Here is a 26568-nt window from a genome sequence, read left to right as displayed (position 1 = left end):
GGTAATGCTTTGCTCATGATGAGCTTGGCACTTTGCAAGAGTATTATCTTTCCTTGGTTGGGGAATTGGTCAAAGTGGTCTTCTTCTCCTTGGGTGTAGACCTCCTCCTCCTCTTGATACTCCTCGGTACTAGCGTCTAAAATACGAATACGGGGTACATAATCATCACACTAAACTAAGCACACACATGATTTACACAACCTAAACTAGCATCACATATTACTATTGAGTTGGTGGATGTGTTTGTCTCATTTAAGAAAAATAATTTCCTCTCATATTAACTTGAGTGTTATTTTTATTTATTTAGGGAAATAATTTACTCTCATTATTCTATTAAGATTTAATTTCTCTTAGGAATAAAATATGACCTAGGTTGACCAAAGTCAACCTCTTCATACTTATCATTTAAGAAAATGATTTAAATGAGGTGTAGCACCTCATACCATTTAATCCTAGCATGCTAAATATTTAATATCATCAACAATCCATATGAGACCTATATGACCAGAGTCTCTACCTCATTTTGGATTGTTCATGACAAGATTTAAGTGAGAGAAACAATCCCATATGATTTATTAATATTTTTGGGACCATATCTTTGACTAGAATTAGCCATTTAGTCTTTTAATTAAACTAGGCCATGATCATTCAAAGTAAGCATGGCATATTTTTGCAAAAACAATTATTACAAGTGTAATGTGATTTATAGGAGTTGGAATTAACTTAAAAGCATTTTTGTTTGATTTTTAATAATTATTCTAAGGCAGAAAAGTCCCTGCTTTGTTTATTTTCTCACTTTAATTCTATAATCGATCTAGGGTTCAAACCAGTGGCATTGTGTAGATAATGTCATAAGTTTTCCAAATATATAAAATTTGTAAACTTTGGTTTGGTGGATTTTATCCTATTTAATTTTGAATACAGCATCTGAGAGTATTTAATTAAATTCGAAATTTCAGTTTGAATCTGATGGGCTTAGGCGGGAAGGCTACTGGGCTAAATAGGGAAAGGAAAGATGGGCCGGCCCAGTACTGCGTCCAGCGCAGCGGGCCAACTGACAGGGTGGGAGCCACCCGTCAGTGGGACTTAACAGGCGAAGCGGTACGCGCCTGTCTGTGCCGTAGGATTAGGCGAGGATCGGACGGACCAGAGGGGTTGTCGTCTCCGACGAGAGGAGCACTTACAGGCGGCGGCAGTAGGGGGTCGGCGAGCTCGTCGGAGCTCCCGCGGTCGTCGGAGATGTGCGCAGGGACGTTGTCGACGACGAGGATCTCCCTGGTAGCAGCGGCTCGTCCTGGGGTGGCCTCCTGCTCCGGCGTGCTCCGTGTACTGGCGGCGGCGGCGAGCTTGCAATTGGGGCACTACGGCGGCTAATCGAGCAAATTGAGGTGGCGGGGAGAGTTGTGGTGAGGAGGGGAAGAAGCTGGCGTGCTTAGTTCAGCGGGAGGAGATCTCCTTTTATAGGAGCTGGAGGTGGCCGTGGGGCGGAGCGGGGGTCATCGTCGTCGTCGCCGTTCCAACGTTGCGAAGGGGCAAGGGATGGATGCTCTGGGTTGCTGCTCCTCTGGTGATGACGACGAGCTTGATCGTGGCGCGGCAGAGGCTCTGTGGCGATGGAAAGGTTGACGGGAAGTGTCCATGCCGCGGCGGGTCTCGTCGACGGTGACGACGGCCACAGTGCTCCCGCGGTCAAACGGTCGTGTCTGGGCGCCTCCTGGTGGCTTGGCGCAAGTGCTGACGAGCGGCGGTGGCAAGTGGTGGCATGGAGCGTCGGGGCGACGTCATGTCCACGCGTGCTCTGGCGCTCGTCGACGCACGCTCTGGCTGGCGCGCGTGTCGCTGGGCGTGTTTGGGCGCGTCGTGTTCTGGCGAGTCCAGTGCACCATTGGGTTAAGTCTCGTGTCCAGGCTGCTCAGGAGGGTGTGGGTGAGCTAGATGACACTGCGGTGCAGGGTGGAGATGAAGGGTGAGGGAGATGGCTCGGTGTGGCCATGCCATGCCACGGCATGGTCATGCCCTTGTCATTGGGGAGCAAGTGCAAGGGTGGCAGGGGTTGGCACTGGTGCTGATGGGTGTGGTGAAGTCCCAGAGCCTCAGAGATGGTCAGGGTTGGACCAAGTCCAATGTAAAAATTCAGCATGGGCTTCATTTTTCACCCTGCCTGCCAGGTGTTTGGTGTAATGCCCGAAAGAAAAATATTTTTGAATTTTGCAATTCTTTTTGGTGATTTGTAATAATATATTCAATGTAGTATATTGGTGGTGGTGGGGATCAAAATGGAATTGAATTGCAAAAAAATTATTTTGCATATGATCTTCACTTTGATAAAAAGTCCCCACTTTGCTTGCTTGCCATTTGAAATAGAGATGGAATTTGGGGGTGTGGTTTTGGGCGAAAGTGTTCACCATGTTGTGGTCTTGGATGAGGTGTAAAGAAATGGTCAAGTGTAGAAGTGAAAACTCAAAATCCAGGGGCTCAAAGTGAGCATCAGACTAAAAGTGTCCCATATGACCATAATCACATGTGAGCTCATATTTGATTCAAATTTGATTTGAATGGTGTTTGATTTTTTCCAAAGTTGTTAATATGTGTTTAGTATCCATTTACACCCAATGGTGCAAACCAAAAAGGTCTAGATCAAAGATTTGTAAAGATGGCCTAAGCCTTATGTGGGTGTTGAAATTGATTTTTATATTTTCATTCCTCTTTTCTTTTTCTTTGTATTTAGATGATCAAGAGGTCATGGTGAGTGGTTTAGAGCAAAGAGAACACATAAGCAAGCATCATGGCAATTTGCACACTCAAAATAAATAAGAAGGTGATCTACATGCATAGTCCTATATGATGAGAAAAGTTTTTGTTGGCTCTGATTTTTGGATTCTTGAATTTCTCTCTTGTTCCTTTTATTGAAAACTTGGGATGTTACATCCTTCCACCGGCAGCTTCCTGGCGGTAACGGCCGCCGACACAGATGAACATCACCGATATTTCCTAAACTCAGCCGATTTGATCCACCGCATCCTCCAGCAGCTTGATGGATGTCCAGTCTCTTCTATCCAGATCGTGACTAGAGAAGGATCTACGAGTACATCCGTTTCTTACCCTTTGGCAGCGTCGGTTCCATCTCTCGCGGTACTTTCTTCTCCGCTGGAAGCACCATCTGGCTCGGCACTGATTTCCCTGGCGGCGGCACCAGCTACTCCGGCTGCGCCGACCCCAACCCCCGCGGCACGGTCTTCTCCAGTGGCGGCACCACCAAAAGTGGTTGTAAGTTGTCCTGAACTCACTAGGATGCAGGTGTAAGTAGTCAATGATAGTTGGGATCTTAAACAAGTTCTTTTTTCTTTAATGAAGGGAAACCGTAGTAGTATTCTTCTGCAAATGTTTTTTTTAATGACGGGAAACAGTAGATGTTAAGTACTAGTTCTGGCAAAAAAAGATGTTTAGTAATAGTATCCATCACAGAGCAGGGTTTCACAGTCTGAACATACAAATATATGCTCCATGTTACCTGTTTCAGAAAGTCTGAAAGCTTGCTCAGTACCTGTAAAATCAAATTGTCTTGCTGCTGCTAGATTTTGTGCAAACTAATTAAAGAGATAGCTAGATGCATTTTCTCCATGTATGCTACGTTCTGATTTATATGCTGTTGATTGATATATACTGTGCTTAACTAGATGCAGAAGCAAACTCGCTCCAACATCAATGAGCAACTACGTCTTAGGACTGTCGATTGTACATGTCCTCTGCACCCCCCGAGTTCAGAATTCAAAGAAATTCACTAGCCAAAAATCCAAAGGTGACGGGCAGGCGTGATGCAGCAATTCAACGTTGTATATTAAAAGGGTGAGGGAAAGGCCGCCCTAAACGGGTTGGTCACTCTACGGACCCTCCTCAGCCCTCGCGCTTCTATGTGCAACTGGACGGCAACGATGACATGTATATGTTGGTCATCCCCAGAGAATTCGAGCAATGTCTGAAAGGGATTCTTCCCAGGCCTATCAAGCTCAAGACCAGCGTAGGCTGCGCCTGGTATGTGCACATCGATGGGTACCAGGGTGAACTGGTCTTGAAGGATGGTTGATTCGGGTTTGCAGAGGCGCATGAACTGCAGCTTGATGACCTTCTCGTCTTCGAGGTGAAAGACACATCCTTGATGAATGTGTTGATCTATGACTGTAACACCTCCACCGAGAGGATAATATTTTGTGCTGGTCACCCTTAGTTGCATGCATGATCTGCAGTGTTTTTAGGAAGAGGGGATCATAAACACCTCAATATTTTATTGAATTAACTAGATGCTGCTTCTGGACCTGAGGTACTGCCCTGCTGATGTTCAAGCTGAACTTGGTTTTTGTATTAAGTTGAACTAGGGATCAGATACACTGTGATGAGACTTTGTTAATTAGCTAATATGGTATATGTTAGACTTGTTTTATTTTACTTTAATTTACTGTGATATGCTACGGTAGTTTCAATGTGCGGTCTGATGATTTGTATTATATCTAGCTACACGGAGCTCAACATTTTGAAATATTCATAGATTTGTAAGTGTAAATGTGATATATCCCAGATGTAGTAAATGCTATCTTGTACGAGCTTGTAAAATCTCAGGGAAAAATACATTTTATTTTAGAAAGTGTAAAAGTGACCAATTTTTTGATCTGATTGTAGCGAACACAAGTGCAGATGGTCAAACCCCAAAAACTTCTCATATTCATTGTTACATGGTCGAGATATAAAGGTATTTTACGCACTGGTTTAATACTCAACTGCATACATCCATGTCTGTTTGCAGTTTTTTTTTGACACCTCTTAATGCTCCCTCCGATCCATTTTTTTTAGATACACAGTACAAACACAGACGCTCTCATATAGATGTATCTAGACATATATTAGTTGTAGAGACATCCATTTTATCATCAAGTAATGAGGATCAGATGGAGTATCGTTTTCATTTTACCAAAAGAAATGGATATTACTGTATAGTACAACGTAGCCTGAAGCCCTGAGCTCTGAATGCAATTTCTGTGTGCACACTGAACGGATCATAACCCACACGACATGTCTCACTGGTATGTAGGTCCGGACCCCATCAGATACTGATAAAGCCCAGTGACACGTCGGGTGAAGTTTTCTGTGTGGATTCCTGCGTACCTGGCTTCGTTCCTCCAAGACACGGGCATTTTTTTTAACCAGGAGGACACGCACATTTATTCCCTTGCTGATGTATCATTCTCAGTTTCTCACATCCCCCTCATGTTTAGATCTCCCCAGATCCCTCGCCGTCCATCTCCCCTGAGTCCTCTCCCTACACCACCGGCGTCCACCACCGCTCGGACCACGCGGCTTGGACTCCGTCCTCTACGGATGCGGCGACATAGCATCAAAAAACTCCACTAAGGCGGCGCGGCATCCCCGATTCTCTCGTTCCATGGCTGCAATGGCGGTATGTTTCCCCCGAATCACTAGCGTTGCCGGTCACATCTTTATTATATATAAGCTGTATTTCCGGTTGCTTAGCATTGTTTGATATACAGTATTTCTCTCATCCAGTGTATATATTAATCCTCTGGTAAATACTCGGGTTACACATGCATGCATGCTAGCTAGGTTGGGACTGGATCTAATGTGTGCAGTAATAATCGTTCAAATATGATATTGGTCAATCCACGGCCGATGATCACATATGAGGACACCGAGCATGCATGTCTGGCTTGTGGACTCTTTAGGCCGATGCTGATTTGTTTTTTGTTTACTTGGCGGATGATGAACTGCAGATGCATTACTCTGATGCTAGACATAGCCAGCAAGCATGCATGGCTCATGCTAGCTTGATTTCTATTCTCATAGCTACTATTTATATCGATTTGGCTTCTGCGATACAATGATACACTATGCTGAATAATTTGATGATACAAGGTTGTAGATATCAGCCTAGCTAGATTCAGAAGCTTATTTGTCAGACTGTGTGTTTGATAAGAACAATGATCCGCTGAATTTGCTAGGTCCCTTTGATTATGCATTTGCTTGGAATTACGGTCAGAAGCTAGAGGCATTATCTAATTGAGGCCTCTTTTTTGCAGTGTTCAAACAAGAAGCTCAAGCTTGGAGAGAGCTTATCATGGAAGGAGACATCTGTAGAGCCAGCCCTAGTGTGCAAGGTGTTTAGGCGCATCGATGAGGAGAATACCGCTGACAGCTTCTGCAAGGTACTATGTACATCGGAGTTAGAGGTGATTTCCATCCCCAGTTGTGTTCTACCTTGGTTTTACGATGGGTGTCCATAGTCCATCAACCTGAAGATGTCCACTGCATGCACCTGGATTGTGGACCTGAAGCAACAAGATGCCAATGTTTTAATGGACGCATGATGGCCAGAGTTTGTCAAAGCACATGACTTGAAGGTAGGATACCTCCTGACCTTCAAGAAGCTTGACACCAAATCATTGCAGGTGCTCATATTTGGTTACAATTGCTGTGAGAAGGTTATATGGTGTTCAGGTTATCACCCATCGCTGGGGCAATATGAATCACATCTGTATTAAGTTGTCTTATAAATGTTCTGTAGAGAGAGCTGGTCTATAATAGTATACTGCTCTCTTTAATAATGCATTGTGGTGAACATGATGGTACCATTACTGGACTGTGGTCACATGTGAGGGGGGATGTTGAAATGTATAATTGGATTGCCTAGCCCTTTCCATTAGTTCGGACTTTTGGTTGCGTTGGCTAGTGCACGAAGCTTGACATGGTATCAGAGCCCAGGGTCTCGAGTTCGAGACCTGGCTTTCGTAATTTATCCTAAAAATTGCTGCTGCCCTCCGTTGCCCCCCTCGGAGTCCACGTATATGCCTCTTGAGCTATACCTCTGAGTCTCCTTGTGTTGACCTCTTCCCTTCTTCCGGTCACACGTGAGGAGGGGTGTTGAGATGTATAAGTGGATTGCCTAGCCCTTTCCATCAGTTCAGACTTTTGTTTGCGTTGGCTAGTGCATGAAGCTTGATAAACCTTATTTATGTGTACAACTCTCTAGTTGTACTATTAATTATTATGTGCTTATGTTGGCTGGATTGTGATGAACATGAGATGTTCTGTTGTTTACGTAAAGAAAAAATCGTGATGTTTTTTCGAATCCTGCGCTGGATATGTTTTCCACAAACTAGTGAAGTGCCCGCTGACAAAACATATTATGCGCAAATAGGCAACCCTCAGTAACGATCATGGGTTCAAGTGTCCAGGATCCAGTGCCTTGACAGAATCAAGGCACAGATGAACAGTATGGTGACTTGTAGATTTGGCCGTTGGATTGAAAATAGATAGCTAAGATCTAAGTACTGTAGCATGTAGCATATGTACTGTTCATGGTTCTAAAGCACATGCACTGTGGATGATGTACTGTAGCACATGTCCTGTACATTGGTTGGTACTGTAGCAGTTACTAGTTCATAGTCATCTGTGTAATTATTTTTTATCCAACGGCTGAAAGGGAGGGGCAAGGCATTGTACTGTTTATGTGTGCCTCGCCTTCATCAAGGCACTCGATCTCATTCTGGGTTCAAGGATTACCCCATGTAGCATGATACGTCTCAAACGTATCTATAATTTCTTATGTTCCATGCTAGTTTTATGACAATACTCACATGTTTTTTATATACTTTACACCATTTTGATGCATTTTCCGGCACTAACCTATTAACAAGATGCCGAAGCGCCAGTTCCTGTTTTCTGCTGTTTTTGGTTTCAGAAATCCTACACAGGAAATATTCTCGGAATTGGACGAAACAAAGGCCCACGGTCTTATTTTGCACGGAGCCTTCCAGAACACCGAAGCAGATACGGAGAGGGGCCACGAGGCGGCCACCCCATAGGGCGGCGCGGCCCCACCCCTGGCCGCGCCGCCATATGGTGTGGGCCCCTCGGGCACCCCCTGCGCTGCCCCTTCGGCTATATATTATCTCCGTCGCGAAAACCCTAGTACCGAGAGCCACGATACGGAAAAAGTTCCAGAGACGCCGCCGCCGTCAATCCCATCTCGGGGGATTCAGGAGATCGCCTCCGGCACCCTGCCGGAGGCGGGAATCATCACCGGAGGGCTCTACATCACCATGCCCGCCTCCAGACTGATGCGTGAGTAGTTCATCCTTGGACTATGGGTCCATAGCAGTAGCTAGCTGGTTGTCTTCTCCTCTTGTGCTATCATGTTTAGATCTTGTGAGCTGCCTATCAGGATCAGGATCATCTATTTGTAATGCTACATGTTGTGTTTGTTGGGATCCGATGAATATTGAATACTATGTCAAGTTGATTAATTGATCTATCATATATGTGCTATTTATGTTCTTGCATGCTCTCCGTTGCTAGTAGAGGCTCTGGCCAAGTTGATACTTGTAACTCCAAGAGGGAGTATTTATGCTCGATAGTGGGTTCATGCCTCCATTGAATCTGGGACAGTGACAGAAAGTTCTAAGGTTGTGGATGTGTTGTTGCCACTAGGGATAAAACATCGATGCTTTGTCTAAGGATATTTGTGTTGATTACATTACACACCATACTTAATGCAATTGTCTGTTGTTTGCAACTTAATACTGGAAGGGGTGCGGATGCTAACCTGAAGGTGGACTTTTTAGGCATAGATGCATGCTGGATGGCGGTCTATGTTCTTTGTCGTAATGCTCTAATTAAATCTCATAGTAGCCATCATGATATGTATGTGCATCTCTATTCTGTCAATTGTCCAACTGTAATTTGTTCACCCAACATGTTATTTATCTTATGGGAGAGACACCACTAGTGAACTGTGGACCCCGGTCCATTCTTTTACATCTGAAATACAATCTACTGCAATCTCTGTTCTCTGTTGTTTTTCGCAAACAAACATCATTCTCCACAGCATACGTTTAATCCTTTGTTTTCAGCAAGCCGGTGAGATTGATAACCTCACTGTTAAGTTGGGGCAAAGTATTTTGATTGTGCTGTGCAGGTTCCACGTTGGCGCTGGAATCCCTTGTGTTGCGCCGCACTACACTCCTCCACCAACAACCTTCACATGGCCTACATCTCCTACTGGTTCGATAACCTTGGTTTCTTTCTGAGGGAAAACTTACTGCTGTGCGCATCACACCTTCCTCTTGGGGTTCCCAACGGACGTGTGCATCACGCGCCATCAAGACTGTTTTCTGGCGCCGCTGCCGGGGAGATCAAGACACGCTGCAAGGAAAGTCTCTCACATCCAATCTCTTTACTTTGTTTATTGTCTTGCTTTAGTTTATTTTATTTTCTGTCTTGTTTGCTTTCTTTATATCAAAAACACAAAAAAATTAGTTACCTGTTTTACTTATTTAATTCGGTTTGTTTAGTTTATTTTTATTACTGTTAAAATGAATACTCCTGAGAACACTAAGTTGTGTGACTTCACTAGCTAGGCTTAATGGAAAACAACAAAAAAATTAGAGATCTTTATGAACTTTATATTGAATTAGGACATGATGTGTTTGAAGAGAAAATTAAAAAACCCATGGAACTTTGTTTGCAAAATAGTTGGAGCAATGTTATCAGCATGAACTCTTTGAACACTATTATTGCTAATGCTATGGAAAAATTTAAGCTTGGGGAAGCTGGTTGTGATATTTTTAGTCCCCCAAGTTTTGAGGAGAAAATTTTCTTTGATGATACTTTGCCTCCCATTTATGATGATTGTAATGATAGTGGTATTTTGGTGCCACATACTATGGAGGATAAAGTTTATTATGATTATACCATGCCTGCAATTTATGATGATTACAATGATGGTTGTGATAGTTTTACTCCCACTATTACTAATAAAATTGATTATGCTTATGTGGAGAGTTGACACGCGTGAAGCACACGTCCGTTGGGAACCCCAAGTGGAAGGTGTGATGCGTATAGAAGCAAGTTTCCCTCAATATGAAACCAAGGTTATCGAACCAGTAGGAGTCAAGGAACACGTGAAGGTTGTTGGTGGAGGAGTGTAGTGCGGCGCAACACCACTGAAACCGGCGACAACGTGGAACCTGCACAACACAATCAAGATACTTTGCCCCAACGTAACAGTGAGGTTGTCAATCTCACCGGCTTGCTAAAAACAAAGGATTAAACGTATCGAGTGGAAGATGATGTTTGTTTGCAAAGAACAGTAGAGAACAATGATTGCAGTAGATTGTATTCAGATGTAAAAGAATGGACCGGGGTCCACAGTTCACTAGTGGTGTCTCTCCCATAAGATAAATAACATGCTGGGTGACAAATTACAGGCGGGCAATTGACAAATAAAGATTCAATACATATCATGATGATTACTATGAGATTTAATCAGGCATTACGACAAAGTACATAGACCGCTATCCAGCATGCATCTATGCCTAAATAGTCCACCTTCAGGTTAGCATCCGCACCCCTTCCAGTATTAAGTTGCAAACAAGAGACAATTGCATTAAGTATGGTGCGTAATGTAATCAACACAAATATCCTTAGACAAAGCATCGATGTTTTATCCCTAGTAGCAACAGCACATCCACAACCTTAGAACTTTCTGTCACTGTCCCAGATTCAATGGAGTCATGAACCCACTATCGAGCATAAATACTCCCTCTTGGAGTTACAAGTATCAACTTGGCCAAAGCCTCTACCAGCAACGGAGAGCATGCAAGAACATAAACAACACATATATGATAGATTGATAATCAACTTTACATAATATTATATATTCATCGGATCCCGCCAAACACAACATGTAGCATTACAAATAGATGATCTTGATCATGTTAGGCAGCTCACAAGATCTAAACATGATAGCACAAGCGGAGAAGACAACCAACTAGCTACTGCTATGGACCCATAGTCCAAGGATGAACTACTCACGCATCAATCCGGAGGCGGGCATGATGATGTAGAGCCCTCCGGTGATGATTCCCCTCTCCGGCAGGGTGTCGGAGGCGATCTCCTGAATCCCCGAGATGGGATTGGCGGCGGCGGCGTCTCAGTAAGGTTTTCCGTATCGTGGCTCTCAGTACAGGGGTTTTCGCGACGAAGGCTATAAGTAGGCGGAAGGGTAGGTCAAGAGGCGGCGCGAGAGACCCACACCATAGGGTGGCGCGGGCCCCCCCTCTGGCCGCGCCGGCCTATGGTGCCGGGCCCTCGTGGCCCCTCTTCGTATCTCCTTCGGTCTTCTGGAAGCTCCGTGGAAAAATAAGACCCTGGGCGTTGATTTCTTCCAATTCCGGGAATATTTCCTATGTAGGATTTCTGAAACCAAAAACAGCAGAAAACAATAACTGGCACTTCGGCATCTTGTTAATAGGTTAGTGCCGGAAAATGCATAATAATGATGTAAAGTATGCATAAAACATATGAGTATTGTCATAAAAGTAGCATGGAACATAAGAAATTATAGATAAGTTTGGGACGTGTCAAGCATCCCCAAGCTTAGTTCCTACTCGCCCTCGAGTAGGTAAACGATAACAACAAATAATTTCTGAAGTGACATGCTACCAACATAACCTTGATCAACATTATTGTAAAGCATATGAGATGGATGGAGTGATTCGAAGCAAAAGATTGCTAACAAAAGACAATGACTAAACAATTGAATCATATAGCAAAACTTTTCATCAATAGTACTTTCAAGACAAGTATCAACAAGACTTGCATAAGAGCTAACTCATAAAGCAATAAATTCAAAGTAGAATGCATTGAAGCAACACAAAGGATGATTAAGTTTCAGCAGTTGCTTTCAACTTGTAATATGTATATCTCATGGATATTTGTCAACATAGAGTAATATAACAAGTGCAATAAGTAAACATGTAAGAATCAATGCACACAGTTAACACAAGTGTTTGCTTCTAAGACAGAAAGAACTAGGTAAACTGACACAACATAAAGTAAAAGAATGGCCCTTCGCAGAGGGAAGCATGGATTACTGTTTTTGTGCTAGAGCTTTTATTTTGAAAACATAGAAACAATTTTTTCAACGGTAGTAATAATTCATATGTGCTATGCATAATACTTCCTACAAGTTGCAAGCCTCATGCATAGAATACCAATAGTGCCTGCACCTTGTCCTAATCAGCTTGGATTACATGGATTATCATTGCATAACATATGTTTCCACCAAGTGTCACAAAGGGGTACCTCTATGCCGCCTGTACAAAGGTCCAAGGAGATCAATTGCATTTGATTTCTCGTTTTTAATAGATCTCAACTTAGGACATCCATACCGGGACAACATACACAACAGATAATGGACTCCTCTTTAATGCTTAAGCATTCAACAAAAGATAATATTCTCATAAGAGATTGAGGATGTATGTCCAAACTGAAAACTTCCACCATGATACATGGCTTTGGTTAGCGGCCCAATGTTCTTCTCTAACATATGCATACTCAAACCATTTGATCATGACATCACCCTTACTTCAGACAAGACGGACATGCATAGCATCTCACATGATATCCAACAAAGGTAAAAAGTTGATGGCGTCCCCAGAAACATGGTTACCGCTCAACAAGAAACTTATAAGAAATAAGACACATAACTACATATTCATCACCACAATATTTTTTAAGCTATTTTCCCATGAGCTATATATTGCAAAGACAAAGGAATGAAATTTTAAAGGTAGCACTCAAGTAATTTACTTTGGAATGGCAGAAAAATACCACATAGTAGGTAGATATGGTGGACACAAATGGCATGGGTTTGTAGGATAACGTAGCATAGAAAACAAAAATTTTCCTACGGCGAACACGCAATCCAAGCCAAGATGCAATCTAGAAGACGGTAGCAACGAGGGGATTGTCGAGACTCACCCTTGAAGAGATTCCAAAGCCTACAAGAGGAGGCTCTTGTTGCTGCGGTAGACGTTCACTTGCCGCTTGCAAAAGCGCGTAGAAGATCTTGATCACGATCGGTTCCGGCGCCACGAACGGGCAGCACCTCCGTACTCGGTCACACGTTCGGTTGTTGATGAAGACGACGTCCACCTCCCCGTTCCAGCGGGCAGCGGAAGTAGTAGCTCCTCTTGAATCCGACAGCACGACGGCGTGGTGTCGGTGGCGGTGTAGAAGTCCGGCGGAGCTTCGCTAAGCTATGCGGGCAATATGAAGTGGAGGAGCAAAGCTAGGGTTTGGGAGGGGTGGCCGGCCACTCTATGGGGGGCGGCCAGCTTGTGGTCTTGGGGTGCCCGGCCCCCTCCCTTGGCCCCTCATTATATAGGTGGATCCCAAGTGTTGGTGTCCAAGTCTTCGAATAAGACCCGAAACCAAAACCTTCCATATGGTGGGAAACTTTCCCTCCCACTAGAGGTGGGAATTCCACCTTCCATGGGGGGGGGTGGCCGGCCCCCTAAGGGGGAGTCCACTTGGGACTCCTCCCCCACTAGGGTTGGCCGGCCATGGAGGTGGAGTCCCATGTGGACTCCACCTTCCTTGGTGGTTTCTTCCGGACTTTTCTAGAACCTTCTAGAACCTTCCATAGAACCTTCCGCATCATTTTATTCACATAAAATGACATCCTATATATGAATCTTATTCTCCGGACCATTCCGGAACTCCTCGTGATGTCCGGGATCCCATCCTGGACTCCGAACAAATATTCCAACTTCATTCCTTATTCAAGTACTACCATTTCAACATCCAACTTTAAGTGTGTCACCCTACGGTTCGTGAACTATGCGGACATGGTTGAGTACTCACTCCGACCAATAACCAATAGCGGGATCTGGAGATCCATAATGGCTCCCACATATTCAACGATGACTTTAGTGATCGAATGAACCATACACATACGATACCAATTCCCTTTGTCACGCGATATTTTACTTGTCCGAGGTTTGATCATCGGTATCACACTATACCTTGTTCAACCTCGTCTCCTGACAAGTACTCTTTACTCGTACCGTGGTATGTGGTCTCTTATGAACTTATTCATATGCTTGCAAGACATTAGACGACATTCCACCGAGAGGGCCCAGAGTATATCTATCCGTCATCGGGATGGACAAATCCCACTTTGTTGATCCATATGCCTCAACTCATACTTTCCGGATACTTAATCCCATCTTTATAACCACCCATTTACGCAGTGGCGTTTGATGTAATCAAAGTACCTTTCCGATATAAGTGATTTACATGATCTCATGGTCATAAGGACTAGGTAACTATGTATCGAAAGCTTATAGCAAATAACTTAATGACGTGATCTTATGCTACGCTTAATTGGGTGTGTCCATTACATCATTCATACAATGATATAACCTTGTTATTAATAACATCCAATGTTCATGATTATGAAACTAATCATCTATTAATCAACAAGCTAGTTAAGAGGCTTACTAGGGACTCTTTGTTGTTTACATATCACACATGTATCAATGTTTGAGTTAATACAATTATAGCATGGTATATAAACATTTATCATAAACATAAAGATATATAATAACCACTTTTATTATTGCCTCTTGGGCATATCTCCAACAGTCTCCCACTTGCACTAGAGTCAATAATCTAGATTACATTGTAATATACCTAACACCCATGGCATTCTGGTGTTGGTCATGCTTTGCCCTAGGGAGAGCTTTAGTCAACGGATCTGCTACATTCGGATCGGTGTGTACTTTGCAAATCTTTACTTCTCCATCTTCGATGTACTCGCGAATCGAGTGGTAACGCAGCTTGATATGCTTCAGCCTCTTGTGTGACCTTGGCTCTTGTGCATTGGCGATGGCACCCATGTTATCACGAGTAGATGACAAATGGGTCCAATGCACTAGGAACCACACCGAGCTCTACAATGAACCTCTTCATCCATACCGCTTCGATGAAGCCTCGAAGCCGCTATGTACTCCGATTCTGTTGAGGATTTCGCCACCGTGCCTTTGCCGAGCTTGCCCAGCTTGCTGCAGCACCATTCAATATAAACACGTACCAGATTGTGACTTAGAGTCATCGGGATCGGTGTTCCAACTTGCATCGGTGTAACTTGTTACAACGAGCTCTTGGTCACCTCCATAACAAAGAAACATATCCTTAGTTCTTTTCAAGTACTTCGGGATATTCTTGACCGCTGTCCAGTGTTCCATTCTGGATCACTTTGATATCTGCTAGTCAAACTAACGGCATGTGCTATATCCGGTCTTGTACATAGCATGGCATACATGATAGAGCCTCTTGCCGAGGCATAGGGGATCGACTCATCCTTTCTCTTTCTTCTGCCGTAGCCGGTCCTTGAGTCTTACTCAAGACCTTGCACAGTAACATAGGTAAGAATCCTTTCTTACTTTCGTCCATTCTAAACGTCTTGAGAATCTTGTCCAGGTATGGACTCTGTGATAGCCCTATTAGCCGTCTTGATCTATCTCGATAAATCTTGAGGCCTAATATGTCTGATGCTTCACCAAGGTCTTTCATTGAAAAACTATTATTCAAATAACCCTTTACCTTTGCTTAATAGTTCTATATCATTCCCAATCAATAATATGTCATCTACATATAATATCGGGAATGCTACAGAGCTCCCACTCACTTTCTTGTAAATACAGGCCTCTCCATGACCTTGTATAAACCCGAAGTCTTTGATCACCTTATCAAAACGTCGGTTCCAACTTCTCGATGCTTGCTTCGGTCCATAGATTGAACGTTGAAGTTTGCATACTTTGTCAGCATTTTTAGGATCGATAAAACCTTTGGGTTGTACCATATACAACTCTTCCTCAATGTGTCCATTAAGGAACGCCGTTTTGACATCCATATGCCAAATCTCATAATCGAAAAATGCAGCTATTGCTAACAAAATCCTCACAGATTTTAGCTTCGCTACGAGGTGAGAAAGTCTCATCGTAATCAACACCTTGAATTTGTCGGAAACCCTTTGCGACAAGTCGAGCTTTATAGACAGTAATATTACCATCAGCATCTGTTTTTCTTTTGAAGATCCATTTATTCTCGACAGCCTTGCGGCTATCAGGTAAGTCTACCAAAGTCCATACTTTGTTATCATACATGGATCCCATTTCGGATTTCATGGCTTCTTGCCATTTGTTGGAATCTGGGCTCATCATCGCTTCTTCATACGTCGCGGGGTCTTCATCATTGTTATCCACAATCATGACATTTAGACAAGGATCATACCAATGCGGAGTGGCACGATCCCTTGTCGATCTGCGAGTTGATGGCTGTCTCATTTGAAGTTTCATGATCATTATCATTAGCTTCCTCTGTTGCGGTGTAGGTGGTACGGGAACATTTTCGATGCGCTACTGCGATCAGCGAGTAGAGATTCTTCAATCTCATCGAGTTCTACTTTTCTTCCGGTCACTTCTTTAGTGAGAAATTCTTTCTCAAGAAAGGTTCCGTTCTTAGCAACAAAGATCTTGCCTTCGGATCTGTGATAGAAAGTGTACCCTATAGTTTCCTTAGGGTATCCTATGAAGACGCATTTCTCCGCTTTGGGTTCTAGCTTGTCCGGTTGTAACTTTTTTACATAGGCTTCGCAACCCCAAACTTTTAGGAACGACAGCTTAGGTTTCTTATTAAACCATAATTCATACGGCGTCGTTTCAACGGATTTTGATGGTGCTCTATTTAAAGTGAATGCGGCTGTCTCTAATGCATAACTCCAAAATGATAACGGCAAATCAGTAAGAGACATCATAGAACGAACCATATCTAAGAGAGTTCGATTACGACGTTCGGACACACCGTTTCGTTGTGGTGTTCCGGCGGTGTCAATTGTGAAAGTATTCCGCATTTCTTTAAATGCATGCTAAACTCATAACTCGAGATATTCACCTCCACGATCAGATCGTAGAAATTTAATCTTCTTGTTACGTTGATTTTCTACTTCACTTTGGAATTCCTTAAACTTCTCGAAAGTTTCGGATTTATGTTTCATTAAATAGATATACCCATATCTACTCAAATCATCTGTGAAGGTTAGAACATAACGATAACCACCGCGCGATGCTACACTCATTGGTCCACATACATCTGTGTGTATGATTTCCAATAAGTCAGTAGCTCGCTCCATCATACCCGAGAATGGAGTCTTAGTCATTTTTCCCATCAGACATGCTTCGCATCTATCAAGTGACTCAAAGTCAAGTGATTCAAGTAATCCATCGGTATGGAGTTTCTTCATGCGTTTCACTCCAATATGACCAAGGCAGCGATTGCCACATATAAGTAGAATTATCATTCAATTTAATTCGCTTAGCATCAATGTTATGTATATGCGTATTACTACTATCGAGATCTAACGAAATAAGCCATTCTTTTGTGGTGCTCGACCATAAAAGATATTATTCATAAAAATAGAACAACCATTATTCTCAGACTTGAATGAATAACCGTCTTGCATTAAACAAGATCCTGATATAATGTTCATGCTCAACGCGGGTACATAATAACAATTATTTAGGCTTAAAACTAATCCCGAAGGTAGATGTAGAGGAAGTGTCCCGACTGCGATCACATTGACCTTGGATCCGTTTCCAACGCGCATCGTCACTTCATCTTTCGGCGGTTGTCGTTTATTCTTTAGTTCCTGTTTCGAGTTACAAATATGAGCAACCGAACCAGTATCAAATACCCAGGTACTAGAACGAGAACTAGTGAGATAAACATCTATAACATGTATATCAGATATACCTTCTTTCTTCTTCTTGACAAGGCCGCTCTTCAGATCCGCCAAATACTTGGAGCAATTACGCTTCCAGTGTCCCTTCTCCTTGCAGTAATAGCACTCAGCATCAGGCTTAGGGCCAGACTTAGGTTTCACGGGAGGCGTGGCAGCTTTCTTGCCACTCTTCTTGTTCTTGCCTTTAGACTTGCCACTGTTTCTTGAAGCTGGTGGTCTTGTTGACCATCAACACTTGGTGCTCTTTCTTGATCTCAATCTCAGCAGCTTTTAGCATGCCAAAGAGTTCAGGAAACTCCTTGTTCATGTTCTGCATATTGTAGTTCATCACAAAGTTCTTATAACTTGGTGGCAGTGATTGAAGGACACGATTAATCCCCAGTCTGTTAGGAATCACTATTCCCAAGTCACTGAGTTTCTTCGCATGCCCGGTCATAACGAGCATGTGCTCACTGATGGAGCTGCCTTCTTCCATCATATAGCTGAAAAAGTGTTTCGATGCTTCATAGCATTCCACGGCCGCATGAGTCTCAAAAATAGTCTTCAACTCTTTTATCAACTCATGAGGATCGTGGTGCTCAAAACGTTTTTGAAGATCGGATTCCAGACTGCATAAGATGGCACACTGAACTTGAGAGTACCGAGTTTTCCGAGTCATGTAAACATTCTTTACTTCATCGGTTTCAGTTTCTGCAGGAGGGTCACCTAGCGGTGCATCAAGCACATATTGCAGATTTCCGCCATTGAGGAAGATCCTCACATGACGGAACCAGTCGGTGAAGTTGCTACCGTTGCTCTTAAGTTTTTCTTTCTCTAGGAACTGGTTAAAATTGATTGAGGACGCCATATCTACAACATATTTGCAATAGTTTAGACTAAGTTTATGACAAATTGAGTTCAAGTTTTAATTCTACATAATTAAAAATCTAGGTGAACTCCCACTCAAAACAATATCCCTCGCATTGTCTTAGTGATCACACGAACCAAATCCATCACACCTATGCCCGATCATCACGAGACAAGATGTAATTTCAATGGCGAACACTCAAAGTGTTCATCATATCAATCATATGATTCATGCTCTACCTTTCGGTATCACGTGTTCCGAGACCATGTCTTTACATGCTAGGCTCGTCAAGGCCACCTTAGTATCCGCATGTGCAAACTGTCTTGCACCCGTCATATGTACTTATCGAATTTATCACACCCGATCATCACGAGATGCTTCGAAACGATAAGACTTGATAACGGTGCTACTAAGGATGAACACTTTATTATCTTGAGATTTTAGTGAGAGGGATCATCTTATAATGCTACCGTCGCGATCTAAGCAAAATAAGATGCATAAAAGGATTAACATCACATGCAGTTCATATGTGATATGATATGGCCCTTTTGTCTTTGCGCCTTTGATCTTGATCTCCAAAGCGTGGACATGATCTCCATCATCAACGGGCATGATCTCCATCATCGTCGGCGAAGCACCAAGGTCAATGGCGCCGTCTTCATGATCGTCCTCCATGTAGCAACTATTACAACTACTTTGAAATACTACTCAACATGAAATTTAAAGACAACCATAAGGCTCCTGCCGGTTGCCACAATACAATAATGATCATCTCATACATATTTATCATCACATTATGGCCATATCACATCACCAAACCCTGCAAAAACAAGTTAGACGTTCTCTAATTTGGTTTGCATATTTTACGTGGTTTAGGGTTTTTCGAGCAAGATCCAATCTACCTACGAACATGAACCACAACGGTGATACTAGTGTTGTCAATAGAAGAGTAAATTGAATCTTCACTATAGTAGGAGAGACAGACACCCGCAAAGCCACTTATGCAATACAAGTTGCATGTCAAGCGTGGAGCAAATCTCATGAACGCGGTCATGTAAAGTTAGCCCGAGCCGCTTCATCCCACTATGCCACAAAGATGCAAAGTACTCAACTAAAGATAACAAGAGCATCAACGCCCACAAACCATTGTGTTCTACTCGTGCAACCATCTATGCATAGACACGGCTCTGATACCACTGTAGGATAACGTAGCATAGAAAACAAAAATTTTCCTACGGCGAACACGCAATCCAAGCCAAGATGCAATCTAGAAGACGGTAGCAACGAGGGGATTGTCGAGACTCACCCTTGAAGAGATTCCAAAGCCTACAAGAGGAGGCTCTTGTTGCTGCGGTAGACGTTCACTTGCCGCTTGCAAAAGCGCGTAGAAGATCTTGATCACGATCGGTTCCGGCGCCACGAACGGGCAGCACCTCCGTACTCGGTCACACGTTCGGTTGTTGATGAAGACGACGTCCACCTCCCCGTTCCAGCGGGCAGCGGAAGTAGTAGCTCCTCTTGAATCCGACAGCACGACGGCGTGGTGTCGGTGGCGGTGTAGAAGTCCGGCGGAGCTTCGCTAAGCTATGCGGGCAATATGAAGTGGAGGAGCAAAGCTAGGGTTTGGGAGGGGTGGCCGGCCACTCTATGGGGGGCGGCCAGCTTGTGGTCTTGGGGTGCCCGGCCCCCTCCCTTGGCCCCTCATTATATAGGTGGATCCCAAGTGTTGGTGTCCAAGTCTTCGAATAAGACCCGAAACCAAAACCTTCCATATGGTGGGAAACTTTCCCTCCCACTAGAGGTGGGAATTCCACCTTCCATGGGGGGGGTGGCCGGCCCCCTAAGGGGGAGTCCACTTGGGACTCCTCCCCCACTAGGGTTGGCCGGCCATGGAGGTGGAGTCCCATGTGGACTCCACCTTCCTTGGTGGTTTCTTCCGGACTTTTCTAGAACCTTCTAGAACCTTCCATAGAACCTTCCGCATCATTTTATTCACATAAAATGACATCCTATATATGAATCTTATTCTCCGGACCATTCCGGAACTCCTCGTGATGTCCGGGATCCCATCCTGGACTCCGAACAAATATTCCAACTTCATTCCTTATTCAAGTACTACCATTTCAACATCCAACTTTAAGTGTGTCACCCTACGGTTCGTGAACTATGCGGACATGGTTGAGTACTCACTCCGACCAATAACCAATAGCGGGATCTGGAGATCCATAATGGCTCCCACATATTCAACGATGACTTTAGTGATCGAATGAACCATACACATACGATACCAATTCCCTTTGTCACGCGATATTTTACTTGTCCGAGGTTTGATCATCGGTATCACACTATACCTTGTTCAACCTCGTCTCCTGACAAGTACTCTTTACTCGTACCGTGGTATGTGGTCTCTTATGAACTTATTCATATGCTTGCAAGACATTAGACGACATTCCACCGAGAGGGCCCAGAGTATATCTATCCGTCATCGGGATGGACAAATCCCACTGTTGATCCATATGCCTCAACTCATACTTTCCGGATACTTAATCCCATCTTTATAACCACCCATTTACGCAGTGGCGTTTGATGTAATCAAAGTACCTTTCCGATATAAGTGATTTACATGATCTCATGGTCATAAGGACTAGGTAACTATGTATCGAAAGCTTATAGCAAATAACTTAATGACGTGATCTTATGCTACGCTTAATTGGGTGTGTCCATTACATCATTCATACAATGATATAACCTTGTTATTAATAACATCCAATGTTCATGATTATGAAACTAATCATCTATTAATCAACAAGCTAGTTAAGAGGCTTACTAGGGACTCTTTGTTGTTTACATATCACACATGTATCAATGTTTCAGTTAATACAATTATAGCATGGTATATAAACATTTATCATAAACATAAAGATATATAATAACCACTTTTATTATTGCCTCTTGGGCATATCTCCAACAGGGTTTTGGCTCAAGGTGTTTGGATGCATGAGAAGCATTTCCTCTCAGTACAAGGCTTTGGCTAGCAAGGTTGTTTGAAGCAAACAAAAGTATGAACAGGTACAACAAAACTTACAGAAGAACATATTGCAAGCATTATAAGACTCTACACTGTCTTCCTTATTGTTCAAACACTTTACCAGAAAATATCTAGACTTAGAGAGACCAATCATGCAAACCAAATTTTAACAAGCTCTACGGTAGTTCTCCACTAATAGATTAAACTACATGATGCAAGAGCTTAAACATGATCTATGAGAGCTCAAAACAATTGCTAAGTTTCAAGTTATTCCAAACCATATGAAGCATTTTCTGATTCCAACCAAATAGCAATCAACGAAGCAATTTTCAGCCTTCGCCATGAACATTAAAGCACAACAAGGAACACAAGTGTTCCATATGAAAAAGCGGAGCGTAATATCTCCAATACAAGGATGGTGGGATCCAACTTTATTCAAACAAGACAAAAATAAAAGCAAACAGACGCTCCAAGTAAAGAACATAAGATGTGATGGAATAAAAATATAGTTTCACTAGAAGTGACCTGATAAGTTGTCGATGAAGAAGGGGATGCCTTGGGCATCCCCAAGCGTAGATGGTTGAGTCTTCTTAAAATATGCAGGGATGAACCACGGGGGCATCCCCAAGCTTAGACTTTTCACTCTTCTTGATCATATTGTATCATCCTCTTCTCTTGACCCTTGAAAACTTCCTCCACACCAAACTTAAAGCAAACTCATTAGAAGGTTAGTGCATAATCAAAAGTTCATACATTCAGAGGTGACATAATCATTCTTTACACTTCTGGACATTGCACAAAGCTACCGAAAGTTAATGGAACAAAGAAATCCATTCAACATATCAAAAGAGGCAATGCGAAATAAAAGGCAGAATCTGTCAAAACAGAACAGTCCGTAAAGACGAATTTTCCAGAGGCACTTAACTTGCTCAGATGGAAAAACTCAAAACTAATGAAAGTTGCGTACATATCTGGGGATCACGCACGTAAATTGGCAGATTTTTTTTGATTTTTTCTACAGAGAGTTCAGCGCAAATTCGTGACAGACAGCAATTCTGTTTCTGCGCAGCAATCCAAATCTAGCATCAACTTTACCATAGAGACTTTACTTGGCACAAAAAACATGATAAGGAGAGGTTGCTACAGTAGTAACAACTTCCAAGACTCAACAATACAGTAGTAAAATAAACATGGGTTATCTCCCAAGAAGTGCTTTTCTTTAACGCCTTTCAGCTAGGCGCAGAAAGTGCAAATCAAGTATTATCTAGAAAAGAAGCATCAACATTATTACCTCGGGAGATGGGAGTTTTCTCAACTATGCATTGTATCCTATCTATGTATGGAACTCCCTTTTCAATACCTTTAGGCTTACTATCCTCCTCAAATAAATTTTCAGGGACAATCCAATCAAAATTCTTTTCTAATGCCTCATGCATTCCTATGAGTTTATGAGGTATTGGTATTTTAATCTCCCCTCGCAATTGGCTTTATTAGTGTATCTTAGCCTATCCTTTTCCCTCCTTTCAAGGATATTTGCAAAATTGGTACACAAACCTAGCATCTTATATCAAATAAAAACTTTCCTAGCTTCTCTAGCTACATCACCAAATTCTCTAAGAAGGGTTTCTAAAACAAAATCTTTCTTTTCTCCTTCTTCCATATCACCAAGTGTAAGAAATATATGTTGCATTATTGGATTGAGATTAACAAATCTAGCTTCCAACATGTTCACTAAAGAGGCAGTAGCAATTTCATAATTAGGAGCAAGTTCTACCGAGGATCTATCTTCAAAATCTTCAGCCTTACTAACATGAGTGAAAAATTCATCTATATTATCTTTTCCAATGATAGACCCACTACCTACCGATATATCTTTCAAAGTAAACTTAGGATGAACCATGATGAAATAAACAAAAGTAAACTTGATGAAGTAAATGCAAGTAACTAATAAAAAAAATTGTATTTTGATATAAAGCAAGTAAACAATACAGTAAGTAAAGTAACTAATTTTTGTGTGTTTTTGATATAAAGCAAGTAAACAAGACAGAAAGTAAAGCAACTAATTTTTTTGTGTTTTTGATATAAAGCAAACAAGACAGTAAATAAAATAAAGTAAAGCAAGACAAAAACAAAGTAAAGAGATTGGATGTGGAAGACTCCCCTTGCAGCGTGTCTTTATCTCCCCGGCAACGGCGCCAGAAATTTAGCTTGACACGCGTGAAGTACACGTCCGTTGGGAACCCCAAGTGGAAGGTGTGATGCGTATAGAAGCAAGTTTCCCTCAGTATGAAACCAAGGTTATCGAACCAGTAGGAGTCAAGGAACACGTGAAGGTTGTTGGTGGAGGAGTGTAGTGCGGCGCAACACCAGTGAAACCGGCGCCAACGTGGAACCTGCACAACACAATCAAGATACTTTGCCCCAACGTAACAGTGAGGTTGTCAATCTCACCGGCTTGCTGAAAACAAAGGATTAAACGTATCGAGTGGAAGATGATGTTTGTTTGCAAAGAACATTAGAGAACAATGATTGCAGTAGATTGTATTCAGATGTAAAAGAATGGACCGGGGTCCACAGTTCACTAGTGGTGTCTCTCCCATAAGATAAATAACATGCTGGGTGAACAAATTACAGGCGGGCAATTGACAAATAAAGATTCAATACATATCATGATGATTACTATGAGATTTAATCAGGGCATTACGACAAAGTACATAGACCGCTATCCAGCATGCATCTATGCCTAAATAGTCCACCTTCAGGTTAGCATCCGCACCCCTTCCAGTATTAAGTTGCAAACAACAGACAATTGCATTAAGTATGGTGCGTAATGTAATCAACACAAATATCCTTAGACAAAGCATCGATGTTTTATCCCTAGTAGCAACAGCACATCCACAACCTTAGAACTTTCTATCACTGTCCCAGATTCAATGGAGGCATGAACCCACTATCGAACATAAATACTCCCTCTTGGAATTACAAGTATCAACTTGGCCAGAGCCTCTACTAGCAACGGAGAGCATGCAAGAACATAAACAACACATATATGATAGATTGATAATCAACTTGACATAATATTCTATATTCATCGGATCCCGCCAAACACAACATGTAGCATTACAAATAGATGATCTTGATCATGTTAGGCAGCTCACAAGATCTGAACATGATACCACAAGCGGAGAAGACAACCAACTAGCTACTGCTATGGACCCATAGTCCAAGGATGAAGTAATCACGCATCAATCCGGAGGCGGGCATGATGATGTAGAGCCCTCCGGTGATGATTCCCCTCTCCGGCAGGGTGTCGGAGGCGATCTCCTGAATCTCCCGAGATGGGATTGGCGGCGGCGGTGTCTCAGTAAGGTTTTCTGTATCGTGGCTCTCGGTACAGGGGTTTTCGCGACGAAGGCTATAAGTAGGCGGAAGGGTAGGTCAAGAGGCGGCGCGAGGGACCCACACCATAGGGCGGCGCGGGCCCCCCCCCCCTCTGGCCGCGCCGGCCTATGGTGCCGGGCCCTTGTGGCCCCTCTTCGTATCTCCTTCGGTCTTCTAGAAGCTCCGTGGAAAAATTAGACCCTGGGCGTTGATTTCGTCCAATTCCAAGAATATTTCCTTTGTAGGATTTCTGAAACCAAAAACAGCAGAAAACAGCAACTGGCACTTCGGCATCTTGTTAATAGGTTAGTGCCGGAAAATGCATAATAATGATGTAAAGTATGCATAAAACATATGAGTATTGTCATAAAAGTAGCATGGAACATAAGAAATTATAGATACGTTTGAGACGTATCAAGAGTAATGATACTTTTATGCATGTGGATCATGACAAGAATGTTGTATGTGATAGTTATATTGTTGAGTTTGTTCATGATGCTACTGGAAATTATTATGAGAGAGGAAAATATGGTTGTAGAAATTTTCATGGTACTAAAACACCTCTCTACATGCTGAGAATTTTGAAGTTACTCGTGTTTTATCTTCCTATGCTTGTCACTTTGTTCTTCATGAATTTATTTGTGTACAAGATTCCTATGCATAGGAAGCGGGTTAGACTTAAATGTGTTTCGAAATTGCTTTTTGATGCTCTCTTTTGCTTCAACTCTTATTTCTTGCGAGAGCATCATTAAAATTACTGAGCCCATCTTAATGGCTATAAAGAAAGCACTTCTTAGGAGATAACCCATGTTTTTATTTTGCTACTGTTTTGTTGTGTCTTGGAAGTTGTTACTACTGTAGCAACCTCTCCTTATCATGTATTTTTGTGCCAAGTAAAGTCTCTAATAGAAGGTTGATACTAGATTTGGATTTCTGCGCAGAAACAGATTTCTTGTCTGTCACGAATTTGCGTTTTTCTTTCTGTATAAGAATCAAAAAAAATCAGCGAAAATTCATGCATGATTCTAAGATATGTACGCAACTTTAATTAGTTTTGAGTTTTTCCATATGAGCAAGTTAAGTGCCTCAGAAAAATTCGTCTTTACGGATTGTTCTGTTTTGACAGATTCTGCCTTTTTATTTCGCATTGCCTCTTTTACTGTGTTGAGTGGATTTCTTTGTTCCATTAACTTTCAGTAGCCTTGGGTAATGTCCAGAAGTGTTAAGAATGATTGTGTCCTCTCTGAACATGTGAATTTTTGATTATGCACTAACCCTCTGATGAGTTTGCTTTAAGTTTGGTGTGGAGGAAGTTTTCAAGGGTCAAGAGAGGAGGATGATATAATATGATCAAGAAGAGTGAAAAGTCTAAGCTTGGGGATGCCCCCGTGGTTCATCCCTGCATATTTCAAGAAGACTCAAGCATCTAAGCTTGGGGATGCCCAAGGCATCCCCTTCTTCATCGACAACTTATCAGGTCACTTCTAGTGAAACTATATTTTTATTCCGTCACATCTTATGTGCTTTACTTGGAGCGTCTGTTTGTTTTTATTTTTGTTTATGTTTGAATAAATTCGCAATCCTTGTATTGGAGAAAGACATGCTCCGCTTTTTCATTTGAACACTTGTGTTCTTCGCTTTACTTTAATGTTCATG

Source organism: Lolium perenne, chromosome 5, assembly GCF_019359855.2.
Source record: "Lolium perenne isolate Kyuss_39 chromosome 5, Kyuss_2.0, whole genome shotgun sequence".
Classification (NCBI taxonomy): domain Eukaryota; kingdom Viridiplantae; phylum Streptophyta; class Magnoliopsida; order Poales; family Poaceae; genus Lolium; species Lolium perenne.
The sequence above is the reverse complement of the archived record's forward strand: the minus strand, read 5'-3'. Positions refer to the sequence as shown.